Raw genomic sequence first — 16,073 nt, 5'->3', positions numbered from 1 at the left:
TCACTTAACCCCAATTGCCCTCCAAAAAGCAAAAAACAAAAACAAAAAAAAACAGAGGGCTTGGAATATAATATTGTGGAAGGCAAAAACAGCTTGGATTACAACCAAGAATCAACTACCCAATAAAATTGAGTATAATCTTTCAGGGAAAAATATGGATGTTCAGTGAACTTTCAGACTTACCTGGTAAAAAGACCAGAACTGAATGATCTTCAAATATGAGACTCAAGAGAATCATAAAAAGCTTTGTAAACAGGAAGAAAACAAAAACCAAACATGTTATTCAAAAAGGTTAAAATTTTCATCCCTACATGGGAGGATGATACCTGTAACTCTTAAGAACTGTAACTGTATTAGGGCAGTTAGAAGAAGTATATATAGGCAGAGGATGTGGGTATAAGTTGATTTTGATGTGAAGATACCAAAAAGAGGGGTGTGTGTGTGTGAGAAAAAGGATTGTACTGGTGAGGAAAGGAGGAGGCAGAGTGGGGTAAATTAAATCACATGAAGAGGCCTATTACAGTAGAGGGAAAGAAAGGGAGTGAGCATTGCTTCAACCTTACACTGATCAGATTTGGCTCAAAGAGGGAATAGCAGGTATAGAAATCTATAGGGAAATAGGAGGGGAGAGTGGAAAGAAAAGGGAGGGGGACTGATGTCAGACTGAAAGAAATGGTCAGAAGCAAGACACTGGTGAGGAAAGAGGGTGAAAGGAGAGAAGTATAAATGGGTAAAAATAGAATGGAGGGAAATACACAGTAATCATAACTGGATCTGAACAAGATGAATTCTCCCATAAAATGGAAGCAGATAGCAGAATGGATTATAAACCAGAATCCTACAATATGTTGTTTACAAGAAACATCTGAAGCAGAGAGATAAACCACAGAGAAAAGGTAAAAGGCTGGAGCAGAATATATTGCTTTAAAGATGAAGTTAAAAAAAACAGGAGTAGCAATCAGACAAAGCAAAAGCAAAAATAGATCTAATGAAAAGAGATAAGGACATTTTTTTTTGCTTTTTGGAGGGGGGAACACAGGGCAATTGGGGTTATGTGACTTGCCCAAGGTCACATGGCTGGTACCGTGTTTCCCCAATAATAAGACACTGTCTTACTTTTTGGGGAAAGAAAACCACCAGAGGGCTTATTTTCAGGGGAGGGCTTATGATGTCCTGCCTCAGCTCTCCTCCGCGGCACTGCTCTCAATGGCACCAGCAAGCGAATCACTGGGGAAGAACAGGATGACACGCTCACTGCTGCAGCTCTGATTGGATGCAGCTCGGAGTGCAGCGTGCGTTTCACCTGGGGGGGGGGGAACGGTGCATACAGAGGGTACTGTAATGTAGCGTGTAGCGCAGGGGATCACCTTCACTACAGTAGCAATCTCAATAGGGCTTATTTTCGGGAGAGGGCTTATTTTAGAGGAATCTTACACAGTAAGGGGAGGGCTTATTTTCGGGATAGGTCTTATTATTGGGGAAACACGGTATGTGTTAAGTGAGGCCAGATTTGAACTCAGGTCCTCCTGACTCCAGGGCCAGTGCTCTGTTCATTGTGCTACCTAACTGCCCTGAAATTACATTTTTCTTTTTTTTTTCAGTCGGTCATTTTTATTTAGACTTCATCACTAACACCATTTGATAACATGATGACATGGTGGGCACAAATATGTACCGAGAAGCACACACAATCTTTAAATGAATGGTTTTTCATATGTAGTTTACAAGTGCAATATCATTATTTGGTACTAGGTTTAAAGACGACACTTATATTCTTCAGTTTCTATGTGTTTTGTCATATCATAATTTTTGCCTAGTCATGCAATAGTAAGAAATTCAAAAGCGGTTTCTTTTTCTTCTGATAATTCCTTGGCAGTGAGATCCATCTTCTCACGGGAGAAATCATTGATAGGGAGGCCTTCCACAAATTTCCAGGATTTATTCTTGATGACAACAGGGAAGGAGTAGAGCAGATCATCAGGGATTCCATAGGAATTGCCATCAGAGATGACTCCCATGGAAACAAATTCTCCCTCTGGAGTTCCAAACCAGATATCTCTGACATGGTCGCATATTGCTTTGGCAGCTGACATCGCACTAGACAATTTTCAAGCCTTAATGACAGCTGCACCACGCTGCTGAACAGTCGTGATAAAGTCCCCCTTGAGCCAGCTGTCATCCTTTACAGCTTTGTAGACACCAACTTCTTTCCCCTGGATGTTAACCTTAGCATGGTTAACATCTGGATACTGGGTTGAGGAGTGGTTTCCCCAGATAATGACATTCTTGACATCGTTGGCGGTCAAGCCAAGTTTAAGAGCAATCTGAGACTTAGCTCGGTTGTGATCCAGACGGATTAAACAGCTGAAATTCTCCTTGGGTATCAATGGGGCCATCTTGGAAGCCGTCAGGCAATTGGTGTTGGCTGGATTTCCAACAACCACAACCTTAACAGACTTTTTAGCATATTTTTCCAAAGCCTGTCCCTGGGATTTGAAAATCTTCATATTTGCCTTGAGTAAGTCCTTCCTCTCCATGCCTTCCTTCCTTGGCATGGAACCAACCAGAATGGCTACATCCAGGTCTTTGAAGGCAACCTCTTCTTTATCTGTTGCAATGACCTCTTTAAGGAGGGGAAGAGCGCAGTCTTGCAGTTCCATTACTACCCCCTCCAGCACACCCATCATGGGGGTGATATCCAACAGGACAAGAACAAGAGCCTGGTCTTTCCCAAACACATCTCCCTTAGCAATGCTGTAAAGAAGAGAGTAGGCAATTTGACCAGCTGCTCCAGTGACTAGGACTCTGACGGGTTCACCCATGGCTGCAGCTGAACAACTTAGGCGACCGACGACTAGACTCACCTACAGTCAACCGGGCAGGTCACCTCTAACTGCTGAAATTACATTTTTCTAAAAGGTACCATAAACAATGACGTAGTATCAATACTGAACATATATGCACCAAGTGGTATAGCATCCAAATTCTTAGAGAAGTTGTAACGGCAATGCTACTTGCAGCTGCTATGGGGGTGTAAGACCAATAACACCAGCACACAGGGCTGCTAGTGCAGGTTCTTTGATCTGCTTTTTTTTTTTTTAAAGGAAAGCAACTCAGAAGGGGTCAACAGTCTTACTTTTTTGTTTTTAAGCAATTGGGGTTACGTAACTTGCTCAAGTGTACACGGCCAGTTATTTCTGGGTGTGGTGCTGAGTGTCTGAGCCTGGGATTCGATCTCTAGGTCACCCCAACACTGGAGCTGGCGTTCTTACTCACTGAGCCACCTGGCCACCCCTAAGCAAGTTGGGTTAAGTAACTTGCTCAAGGTTACACAGCCAGGTGTTTCTGGGTGGGTGCTAAGTATCTGAGCCCGGGATTCAATCTCCAGGTCATCCTGACACTGGAGCCAGTGCTCTTACTCGCTGTGCTACCTGGCCGCCCCAATAGTCTTACTTTAATCAACATATATGTCATTTGCTTAGTTTAGGGGAAAAATCAGCACCCTGAACTTAAGAGAAAATAAAGCAGAAATAATAGCATAAAGACTAAGAGATAGTGCTTCAAACTGTCTGACCAAATAATAGATACATCATAGATCAACAGACAGATTCAACTGTCTTATCATTACATACATATATAGTTACCAGAGAGATGCACTAATATCTGGGTTTTCAAAGCTGGGTAACTCCTTAACGGCTACCTGGAGTCCCATCTGGCTACATCACGTGAACACTTCCTATGAGTGAGCCCCAAAGCAAAATGCTAACCTTAGAGTATATATATACTCTTCAGGGTGAGAGGTCATCATAACACTTGTGACACAGGCTCATGTGACTTAAGCAGGTCACATGGGCCTGTTAATGGATGGGAAAGATCTTCCCATTAAGCAAAAAATACATGAACAATACAGAAGTTAAGTGAATTACAGGAAGAAAAAGACAGTAAAACTACTAATGGAGGACTTCAACCTCCCCCTCTCTGAACTAGATAAATCTAACCATAAAATGAAGAAAGAAGATAAGGAGATGAACAGAATTTTAGAAGAGTTAGATTTAGGTCTCTGGAAAAATATTGAAAGGGGATAAAAAGGAATATACTTTCTTAGTGGTACATGACACGCAAAAATTGACTATCTGTTAGGGCATAAAAATCTCACGCATATGCAGAAAGGCAGAAACATTAAATGCATTCTTTTCAGATCATGATGCAATAAAAATTGTATGTACTAAAGAGCCATGGAAAGATGGATTAAAAATTTACTGGTAGGGGTGGCCAGGTGGCTCAGCGAGTAAGAGCACCGGCTCCAGTGTTGGGATGACCGGGAGATCGAATCCCAGGCTCAGATATTCAGCACCACACCCAGAAATAACTGGTCGAAAAAAAAAAAATTACTGGAACTAAATAATCTAATCCCAAAGAATGAGTGGGTATGGGGAACCTAGTTGGGGAAAAGCCATAAAAACAAAACTGTGAAAGGTGGAAACCTGAATGTGTTGATCTGCAAAAATCATCTTACATACTGAATCATAATTTAGAAACTGAGTCAAAATTTAGATACTATGACCTATGAAAGCCATAACAAGAATATCATGGCCCATATGTGACTGTTACTTATGTTTGGGCATAACATTGGCAACCCCCAAGCTCAAATCAGAAAACCACAAAATATCCACCAATCAATAGTGATATACTCTCTAGCTCCTCCTGCCTTTGTTTTCTGTCATCACCATGAGGATTTTGGGGGCTCTTGTAGGGATCCACTGAACTACCTGGAAGCTATCCCAAGTCACCCCTGTTGTATAAGTAATTATAAAGATTGATTAAACTTGTACAATGGCTCCTTGCCATCTTCTTTGGTATCAAAATTCACCCACAGTTATGGAAGGAGGTACAGCTATTTCCCAGCCTGGGAAATTCTGGACCTTAACAGTGGGTCAAAAAAACAAATCGCAGAAACAATTTCATCAAAGAGAATGATAATGAGACAACATACGAAAATGTATAGGATGCAGCCAAAGCACTTCTTAGGGGAAATTTTATAGCTCTGAATGCTGACATGAATAAAATAGATCAAAGAATTGGGCATGCAACTAAAAAAGCTAGAAAAGGAACAAAGTAAAAATTGCTAATTAAATACCAAAATAGAAATTCTGAAAATCAAGAGAGATTTTAAAAATTGAACATAAGAAAACTATTGAGCTTAAAAATAAAACTAAGCTGACTATATGAGGAAAAAAGTAGATAAACCTTTGGTTAATTTGATTTAAAAAAGAAAACTAAATTACCAGTATCAAAAATTGGTGAATTCACTACCAATGAAGAGGAAATTAAATAATTATGAGCTATTTTGCCACTGTATGCCCATAAATCTGACAATCTAAGTGAAATGGACGAATATTCACAAAAATGTAAATTGCTGGGGGTGGCTAGGTGGCGCAGTGAGTAGAGCACCGACCCTGGAGTCAGAAGGACCTGGACCCCAATTGCCTTAATCCCAATTGCCCTCTAAAAAGCAAAAAAAGAAAAAAAATGTAAACTGCCCAGATTAACAGAAGAGGAAATAAAATATTTAACCCCGTTTTAGAAAAAAATTGAACAAGCCACCAGTGAACTAAGAAAAAAATCTCCAGAGCCAGATGGATTTACAAGTGAATTCTACCAAACATTTAAAGAACAATTAATTGCAATATTATATAAACTATTTGGAAAAATAGAGTTCTACCTAGTTCCTTTTATGACACCAATAGTGCTGATACCTAAACCAGGGAGAGCCAAAACAGGAAGAAAAGAAAATTACAGACCAATTTCCCTAATGAATATTGATGCAAAAATTTTAAATAAAATATTAGCAAGGAGATTATGGCAATGTATCATGAGGATAAAGATACTTTATGACCAGGTGAGATTTATACCAGGAATGCAGATCTCTTTCAATATCAGGAAAACTATCAGCATAATTGACTATATGTCAGTAACAAAATTAACAAATCACATGATTATTTCAGTAGATGTCAGAAAAGCTTTTGGGGGTGGCTAGATGGAGCAGTGAATAGAGCACCAGACCTGGAGTCAGGAGGATCTGAGTTCAAATCTAGCCTCAGACACTTAACACTTACTAGCCTTGTGACCTTGGGCAAGTCAACTCCAATTGCCCTGCCTTCCCCCCTCCAAAAAGACTTTTTAAAAAGCTTTTGACAAAATATAGCACCTATTCCTATTAAAAACACTAGAGAGTATAAGGAATAAATGGAGTTTTCCTCAAAATAAGTGGTTATCTAAAACCATCAGCAAGCATTATGTGTAGTGGGGATAACCTAGAAACTTTCCCAATTAGATCAGGGGTGAAACAAGGATGCCCATTATCATCACCATTTTTTAATATTGTACTAGAAATGTTAGCTGCAACAACAAGAGAAGAAATTAAAAAAAAATTTTTTTAACCAGCTTTACTAAAGTTGCAGGGTGCAAAATAAACCCACAAAAGTCCTCAGCATTTCTATCTATTGCCAACAAAGCCCAGCATCAAGAGATAAGAATTTCCATTTATAACAACTGTAGGTAATATAAAGTATTTGGGAATTTACCTATCAAGACAAATCCAGGAACTATATGAACACAATTATAAAACACAACACAAATAAAGCTACATCTAAATAATTGGAAAAAACATCAGTTGCTCATGGGTAGGGTGAGTTAATATAATAAAAATGACAATTCTACCTGAATTTATTTATTTAGTGTCGTACTAATCAAACTACCAAAAGTTATTTTATAGAGCTAGAAAAAATGATAAAATGCATCTGGAAGAACAAAAGATCAAGAATATCAAAGGAATAAATGATAAAAATTCAAAGGAAGGTGACCTAGCCCTACCCGATCTAAAACTATATTATAATGTGGCAATCATCAAGTATTTAATACTAGATAAGAAATAGAGTGGTGGGTCAGTGCAATAGGTTAGGTACACAAGACACAGTAGTGAATTATTTTAATGAATTTGCTGTTTGATTAACCCAAAGACTCTAGCTTCTGATATAAGAACTCAGTATTTGACAAAAACTGCTGGGAAAATTGGAAAACAGTATGGAATAGATGAACATCTCACAGCATACACCAAGTGGTCAAAATGAGTACATGATTTAGATATAAAGAGTAATACCATAAACAAATTAGTAGAGCAAGGAATAGTTTAGATCTATAAAGAAGGGAAGAATGTATGACCAAACAAGAGATAGAGAGCATTATAAAATACAAAATGGATAATTTTGATTACATTAAATGAAAAGGCTTTACACAAGCAAAACCAATGCAACCAAGATTAAAAGGAAAGGAGAAAGCTGGGAAATAATTTTTACAGCCAGTGCTTCTGATGAAGGCCTCATTTTTCAAATATATAGAGAATTGAGACAAATTTATAAGACTACAAGTCATTCCCCAATTGATAAATAATCAAAGGATATAAACAGGTAGTTTTTCAGATGAAGAAATTAAATCTATATTCATATGAAAAAATGTTTTAAATCACTATTGATTAGAGAGATGCAAATTAAAACAACTCTGAGCTACCACCTCACACCTACTAGATTGACTAATAAGGCAGAAAAGGAAAATTATAAATGTTGGAGAAAGATGTGGGAAAATTGGAACACTAATGCATTGTTGGTAGAGTTGTGAACTGAATCAACCATTCTGGAGAGCATTTTGGAACTATGTCCAAAGGGCTATAAAACTGTGTATATACCCTTTGACCCAGCAATACTACTTTCAGGGCTGTATCCCAAAGAGATCAGAAAAAAGGGAAAAGGACCAATGTATGTACAAAAATATTTATAGCACCTCTTTTTATGGTAGCCAAGAATTGGAATTAAAGGGATTCCCATCAATTGGGGAATGGCTAAACCAGTTGTGAGATATGAATGCACTGGAATACTATTGTGCTATAAGAAACGATGAGCAGGCAGATTTCAGAAAAACCTAGACTTATATGAATTGATACTGAGTGAAGTGAGCAGAACCAGGAGAATCTTGTACACAGCAACAGCAACATTTTGTAATGATTAGTTATAATAGACTTAGCTCTTCTCAGCAATTCAATGATCTAAGACAATTCCAAAGGTTTCATGATGGAAAATGCTATCTACATCAGAGAAAGAAATATGGAGTCTAAATGTAGATCGAAGTAGACTACTTTCTTTTTTTTCTTGTCTCATGGTTTTCCCCTTTTCAGATTTTTTTTTCACAAAATGACTAATGTGGAAATATGTTTAATATGATCATAAATGTATAGCCTACATAATCTTTGGGAGGGAAGAGAGAGAGGGAAGAAAATTTGGAACTCAAAATGTCATAAAATTGAATGTTGAAAACTATTTTTGCATGTAATTGGAAAAAATAAAATACTATTAAGTGGAAAAAATAAAATGTGTAACTTAAAAAAAAAAGTTTCTGTTTTATCTTTTGTGAGTACTTCTGTCCATTGTTTAGTTAAGTACCCCCAACCATAGATGTGAAAGGTAGTTCCTTCCATTTTCTAGTTTGTTTTTTTTATTTTTATGAGCAATCAGGGTTAAGTAACTTGCTCAAGATTATACGGCCAGTTATTTCTGGGTGTGGTGCTTAGTGTCGGAGCCTGGATTTGATCCCCAGGTCACCCCAACATTGGAGCCGGTGCTCTTACTCGCTGAGCCACCTGGCTGCCCCTAAGCAATTGGGGTTAAGTAACTTGCTCAAGGTTACACGGCCAGGTGTTTCTGGGTGGGTGCTAAGTGTCGGAGCCCGGATTCGATCCTCAGGTCATCCCCACACTGGAGTCGGTGCTCTTACTCGCTGTGCTACCTGGCCGCCCCTTGTTTGTTTTTTTTTTTTTAATGAGTTGACCTGTTTTTGGAGCTTATTATGGTACATGTTGTAAACGCTGGTCTAGACCTATTTTCTGCCAAACTAATACCCAATTTTCTCAGCAGTTACTATCAAACAAAGCATTTTCCCCTGGTCATTTGTGTTCTTGGACTTATTGAACACTAGGCTACTATGTTTAATATGTTTCTACTTACTTCATTTAATGTTTCCCAATTACATGTAAAATTAAAAAACTTTAACATTCATTTTAAAATAAATTTTTAATTTCAAATTCTCTTACTGTTTCCTCCTCTACACATTGAGAAGGCAAGAATTATGATATCGATTATAACGTATTTTCATATTAGTCATGCTGTGAAAGAAAACACAAACAAAAAAATAAGCTCAAGTAAAATGTTTAAAAAGTATGCTTATATTTGCATTCAGACTCCATCAGTTCTTTTTTTTTTTTTTGGCTTTTTGGAGGGGAGAAGGTAGGGCAATTGGGGTTAAGTAACTTGCCCAAGGTCACACAGCTAGTTTTGTGTTAAGTGTCTGAGTCCAGATTTGAACCCAGGTCCTCCTGACTCCAGGGCCAGTACTTTATTCACTGCACCACCTACCCACCCCACCATCAGTTCTTTCTTTGGAGGCAGAGATCATTTTTCATCATGAGTCCTTTGGAATTGTGTTGGATTGTTGATTACTGAGAGGAGCTAAGTCATTCCAGGTAGATCTTTGCCCAAGGTTGCTGTTACTGTGTCCAATGTTCTGGTTCTGCTCACTTCCATTTGCATCAATTCATGTAAGTCTTCCTGGGTTTTAGTGAAACCATTTCCTTCATCATTTCTTGTGGCATTAGACTACTATGTTTAATACCTTTCTGAGTCTTGCTTACCTAGTTTGTTCCATTGTTCAAGTTTTCTATTTTTTAAAATCAATACTGAATAATTTGATGAATGTTGTTTAATAAGATAGCTTGAGATTTAATGATTTTAGGATTTCTACTTTTAAAAAATCATTACTGGTTCCTGGCCAAGATGGTGGAGTAAAAGCAGGGACTTGCTTGAGCTCGCCCACAAACCCCTCCAAATACTTTATAAAAGTACTCTAAACAAATCCTAGAATTGTAGAACCCACAAAATGACAGAGTGAAACACATCTCCAGCCCAGGATGTTTTGCAAGGCTGACACACAGGATATATTGAACCGGGCTGGGGTGGAGTGCAGTCCAGGGTGAGCTATACCAGGCTGAAGCAGGCCTCAGGGGACTGAACTGGCAGCTGTGGCAATTTCCAGACTTCTCAACCCACAAACTCCAAGAACAGTGTGGAAGGTCAGTGGGGAGCTCTGTGGGACCTGGGTGAAAGAGGAGCATGAGGTTGGACCCCAGCCCTGGGGCAGCAGAGGTGGCTGTGGTGGGAGCAGCAGTAGCAGTGGGTGCTTCCAGAGCTCTGGGCCCACAGACAGTGGGGAATCCAGCAGCTGATACAAAGCTCCTAAAGCCTGGGACAGTACACCCACCCCTACCCCCACCAGAAGCAGAGTCCTGCCTTGAAAGGGAGTCAGAAAATCAAGTATTTGGCTGGGAAGATGAGTAAACAGTGTAAAAAAAAGTCAGACTATGGAATCTTACTTTGGTGATAAAGAAGATCAAAACATACTACCAGAAGAAGACAACATAGTCAAAGTTCCTGCATCAAAAGCCTCCAAGAAAAATATGAATTGGTCACAGGCTATATAAGAGCTCAAAAAGGATTTTGAAAAGCAAGAGAAGTAAAGGGAAAATTGAGAAGAGAAATGAGAGCAATGCAAGAAAATCATGAAAAATGAGTCAACGGCTTGCTAAAGGAGACCTAAAAAAATACTGAAGAAAATAGTACCTTAAAAAATAGACTAACCCAAACAGCAAAAGAGGTCCAAAAAGCCAATGAGGAGAAAAATGCCTTAAAAAAGCAGAATTTTCCAAATGGAAAAGGAGGTCCAAGAAAATAATTCCTTCAAAATTAGAATGGAGCAAATAGAAGCTAATGACTTTATGAAAAATCAAGAAATTATGAAACAGAACCAAAAGAATGAAAAAATAGAAGACAATGTGCAATATCTCATTGGAAAAACCACTGACTTGGAAAATAGATCCAGGAGAGATAATTTTAAAATTATTGGACTACCTGCAAGCCATGATCAAAGAAAGAACCTAGAAATCATCCTTTAAGAAGTTATCAAGGAAAACTGCCCTGATATTCTAGAACCAGAGAGTAAAATAGAAATTGTAAGAATCCACTGATCACATCTTAAAAGAGATCGCAAAAGGAAAACTCATAGGAATATTGTAGCCAAATACCAGAGTACTCAGGTCAAGGAGAAAATAAATATTGCAAGACACCAGAAAGAAACAATTCAAGTATTGTGGAAATACAATCAGGATAACACAAGATCTAACAGCTTCTACATTAAAGGATCCAAGGGCTTGGAATATGATATTCTGCAGGTCAGAGGAGCTAGGATTAAAACCAAGAATCATCTTCCCAGCAAAACCGAGTATACTACTTTAGGGGGGAAAATAGACATTCAATGAAATAGAGGACTTTCAAGTATTCTTGATGAAAAGACCAGAGCTGAATAGAAAATTTGATTTTTAAATACAAGACTCAAGAGAAGCTTGAAAAGCTAAACAGGAAAGAGAAATCATAAGGGAGTTATTAAAATTGAACTGTTTATATTCCTACGTGGAAAGACAATATTTGTAACTCATGAGACTTTTCTCTGTATTAGGGTAGTTTGAAGGAAATAGGTAGATAGATAGATAGATAGATAGATAGATAGATAGATAGATAGATAGATAGATAGATAGATAGATAGATAGATCGATAGATAGCACAGGGTGAGTTGAATATGAAGGGATGATATCTAAAAAATAAGATAAAGGGGTGAGAGGAATATATTGGGAGAAGGAGAAAGGGAGAAATAGAATGGGGTAAGTTATTTTGCATAAGAGGCAAGAAAAAGGTTTCGCAATGGAGGGGAAAGGGGGAGGAAGTGAGAGGGAATGATGAACCTTGGCTTAAGGAGGGAATAATATACACATCCAATTGGGTATCTTATCCTATAGAAAAGGGGGAAGGAGAGGGGAGATAATAGAAGGGAGGGCAGATTGGGGCAGAGGGTAGTTAGAATCAAACGCTTGAAAAGGGACAGAGTCAAAGGAGAAAATAGAATAAGTGGGGGGCAGGATAGGATGGAAGGACATATAGTTAGTCTTTCACAGCATGACTATTATGGAAGTGTTTTGCATAACTACACATGTGTAACCTATATTGAATTGCTTGCCTTCTCAATGAGGGTTGGTAGGGAGGGAAGACGGGAGAGGATTTGTAACTCAAAGTTTTAAAAATAGATGTTAAAAATTGTTTTTACATGCATCTGGGAAATAAGATATACAGGCAATGGAGTAGAGAAATCTGTCTTGTCCTGTAAGAAAATAAGGGGGAAGGAGATAAGGGGGAAGGGGGGCATGATGGAAGGGCAGACTGGAGGCAGGGTAATTAGAATGCACTTCATCTTGGGGTGGGTGAGAGGGGAGAGGTAGGGAGAAAATTTGGAATTTTAAATCTTGTGGAAATGAATGTTGAAAACCAAAATTAATAAATTTTAAAAAATCATTGCCCATATGTTTATTTGATATGTTGCTTCCCCAGATGAATTTTATTATCCTGTTTAGTTCTATAAAATAACTCTTTAGTAGTTTGGTGTGGCATTGTCTATAAAGCAACTTGGGTATTTTTTATTAAATAGGCACAACACAACTATAAGTGGTGAATATCCCTTATTTGTTTTAAGTTTTACTTTTGTAAAGAGTATTTTTAGTCATTTATATAGGTAGAGAACATATCATGATAAGTTTACACTCATGTATTTTATGCATTTTGTAGTTATTTCAAAGGGAATTTCTTTTTATATTTACTCCTGTTTTTTTAATACATAGAAATGCTAGTAATTTTGCTGATTTTAAAACTTGTTACTTTACTAAAGTTATTCATTGCTTTCATTTTTTTCATTGAATTTCTTGGATTCTCTACACAAAACATCATGTCCACAATGAGGTAATTTTTACCTCCTCCGAGTATGATTATTCTCTCTTTTTCTTTGTTCGGTTTTGTTTATTTTATCACTGTGCCTAGTTTAGTACAGGCTCTGGGGCTACTTTCCCCAACCTCTGTTCATACTGGAAGACTGGGTCCTCAGAGGGTGTCCAGCTACTTTTCTCCTCAGGGCTCCAGGGGCACCTCTGAGAGGATGGAGGTGTCTTTCTAATTGCTCATGAGCCCCCACTGGTTTTCTCCCTCAGTGATTACCAGTAGATATCAATTAGCCAGGCTGACTTAGTTGTCATCCCTCTTGACCTCTCTACAGTCATTGACAAAGTCAATAATTCTTTTCTCTTTGATGGTCTCTAGGTTTTCATGAGGCTGTTTTCTCTTGGTCCTCCCCTCCCCCCTCCCTCAGCCTAACCTCACTCTTCATTCTTCTTTGCTGGATCTTCAGGTCACACCAGCTAATAGTGGATGACTCCCAAGGCTTTCTCCTGGGTCCTCTTCTCATCTCCAGTGATACTGTTTTAAATGGTGATCCAAAAAGGTCAAATGGACTCAATTATCTCTTTGCAGATAATTTGCAGATCAATTTGTCCAGCCCTAGTTTCTCTCCTCACCTCCAGCGTGGCATCTCCAACTAGGTACTGGACATTTTTTTGCATTCATTTTTAAATTTAGAGTTCCAAATTCTCTCCCTCAGTCCCTTCCCCATCTATTGAGAAAGTAAGCAATATGATACTCATTAAACATGTAAAGTTGTGCAAAACATATTCTATTGGACATTTTGAACTGGATGTCCTATAGTCTTAAACTCAAAACATCCAACACTGAATTCATTATCTTTCTCCCTAAGCCCTTCTCCTTCCAAATTTCTCCATTTCTGTTGACGACACCACCATCCCCCCAGTCACTAAGGTTTACAATCTAGCTGTCATGCTAAACTCTGCCCTGCCCAGCCCACCTAACCCCCAATAACTTGCCAAGTCCTGTAGTTGCCTCCATAACATCTTTTTTGTGCAACCCTTTCTCTCGTGATGCTGCCAGTATCAACCGAACTTCACCCATACACTGGCATTTCCAGAAATGTTTAGAAAGATAAAATAACAGTGGGGACAATTATATCTTTATTTTACCACCTATCTTAGTGGAAAAGCTAGTGTTTCCCCATTGTAAATAATATGAGCTCTTAATTTTTAGATAATGTTTATCACTATACATGTATACATACACACATACATGTATATGCACATACACACGCACACACACATACACGTGTGTATGCATCTGTGTGTATTGAGGCAACTCGGTGGTACAGTGGATAGAGCACCAGACCTGGAGTAAGGAAGACCTGGGTTCAAATCCAGCCTCAGACACTTACTAGTTGTATAAGCCTGGGAAAATCACTTAACCCTATTTATCTGAGTTTCCTCATCTGTAAAATTATCTTTGCCAAGCAAACCCCATGTGGGTCACAGAGAGTCAGACATGACTGCAATGACTGAAGAACAACAATCTGTCTCTATCTATATGGAAAAATTTCTGCCTTTGCTTTTTTGCATTTTTAACACCAATGTGTTTTTTCAAAGGTTTTCTGATATAATCTTGTGGTCCTTACTGTTTTTGTTATTAATATGATCTATTATGTTCATAGTTTGGATAATTTTGAGCAATTCCTCCATTCCTGCCATAAACTTAACCCAACCATAGTGACTAATGTTTTTGAAGATAGTTTTTGGGAGCAGCTAGGTGTCACGGTGGATAGAGAACAGGGCCTGGAGTCAGGAAGACCCGAGTTCAAATCCAACCTCAAATACTGACTAGCTGTGGAACCTTGCACAAGTCAGTTCACTGTTCACTTTAGTTTTCTCATCAGTAAAATGGGCACAATAACAGCACCTACATAGCATGGTTGTCATGAGGATCAAATAAGATAGTTGTAAAGCACTTAGCAGTGTCTAGCATAGTGACTGTTGTCAATATTAGCCATTATTATTACTATTGTGTTTTCTTAGCTATTATTTACCTCAGTATTTTCCCATTGATGTTAAAAATATTTTTTTTTTTTGCTTTTTGGAGGGCAGTTGGGGTTAAGTGACTTGCCCAAGGTCACACAGCTAGTTTTTGTGTTGTGTCTGAGGCCAGATCCGAACCCAGGTCCTCCTGACTCCAGGGCCGGTGCTCTGGCACTGTGCCACCTAGCCGCCCCAATGTTAAATAATTTCTTCCCCTTCCATATTTCTTACTTGTTTAGCTATCTGGGAAAAATTAGTCTCATAGGAAGAGTTTGGTAAAGGGCTTTCTGCTTGTGTTTCTACAAACAATTTCTATAAATGTAGAGACTAATTGTTCTTCAAATGCTTGTTTGAATTCACTTATAAGTTGATATAGGCCCAGGGGTTTTGTTTGTTTTTCCCTTTTTGGAGTTTGATTATGATCTCATCAGTTTCATTTTCTGAAAGTGAGTTGTTTTAATTCTCTATTCTGTTAATTTGGAAATTCCAGGGGAGGCTAGGTGGCACAGTGAGTAGAGCACTGGCCCTGGAGTCAGGAGGACCTGGGTTCAGATCCAGCCTCAGACACTTGACACATAGACACAAAAACTAGCCGTGTGACCTTGGGCAAGTCACTTAACCCCAATTGCCCTACCTTCCCCCTTCCAAAAAAAAAAAAAAGCAAAAAAAATTGGAAATTCTATACTTGGTAAATATTCATTCATTTCACTTAAATGTTATGTCTTGTTGGCATATCATCGGGTGTGATATTTTGGGGAAATTCCTTTATTTCCTCATTTATTGTGATTTTCTTACTTTTAATTTTGGCAAGTTTTTCTGTTGCCCTCCCTCTCACATCAGATTTGCTAATGGTTTGTTTTTATTGGTTTTATAAAAGAAAAAAAAGTTTTGTCATCACCTTAACTTTTTTAACTTAATTGATTTTTTTGGTATCCATTTCATGATTGTTTATTTGATTTCCTATTCTTTACAATAAGTTGCATGGCAATCCATTGATTTCTTTTCTCTTTTTCACTGATGTATTTAGAAACAGAAAATTCCCTTGGAGTACATGGGCTGTATCTCACAGGTTTTGGTATCTTTATTCAATGTTATGACTTTCTTTGATAGAATTATTTCTCTGATTTGT

The 16,073-nt window shown here is 38.2% G+C and overlaps 1 pseudogene; it reads right to left on the bottom strand.

Moving 5' to 3' along the window:
- Positions 1–1,582: 1,582 nt before the first annotated feature.
- On the bottom strand, positions 1,583–2,922 carry LOC138171390 (malate dehydrogenase, cytoplasmic pseudogene; annotated as a pseudogene).
- Between the last annotated feature and the right edge of the window lie 13,151 nt (positions 2,923–16,073).

Source organism: Petaurus breviceps, unplaced genomic scaffold (assembly GCF_028583685.1).
Source record: "Petaurus breviceps papuanus isolate PSGF00001 unplaced genomic scaffold, PetGlider_PUasm1.0 428, whole genome shotgun sequence".
NCBI classification, from domain to species: Eukaryota; Metazoa; Chordata; class Mammalia; order Diprotodontia; family Petauridae; genus Petaurus; species Petaurus breviceps.
This window is presented reverse-complemented; position numbering and strand designations above follow the sequence as displayed.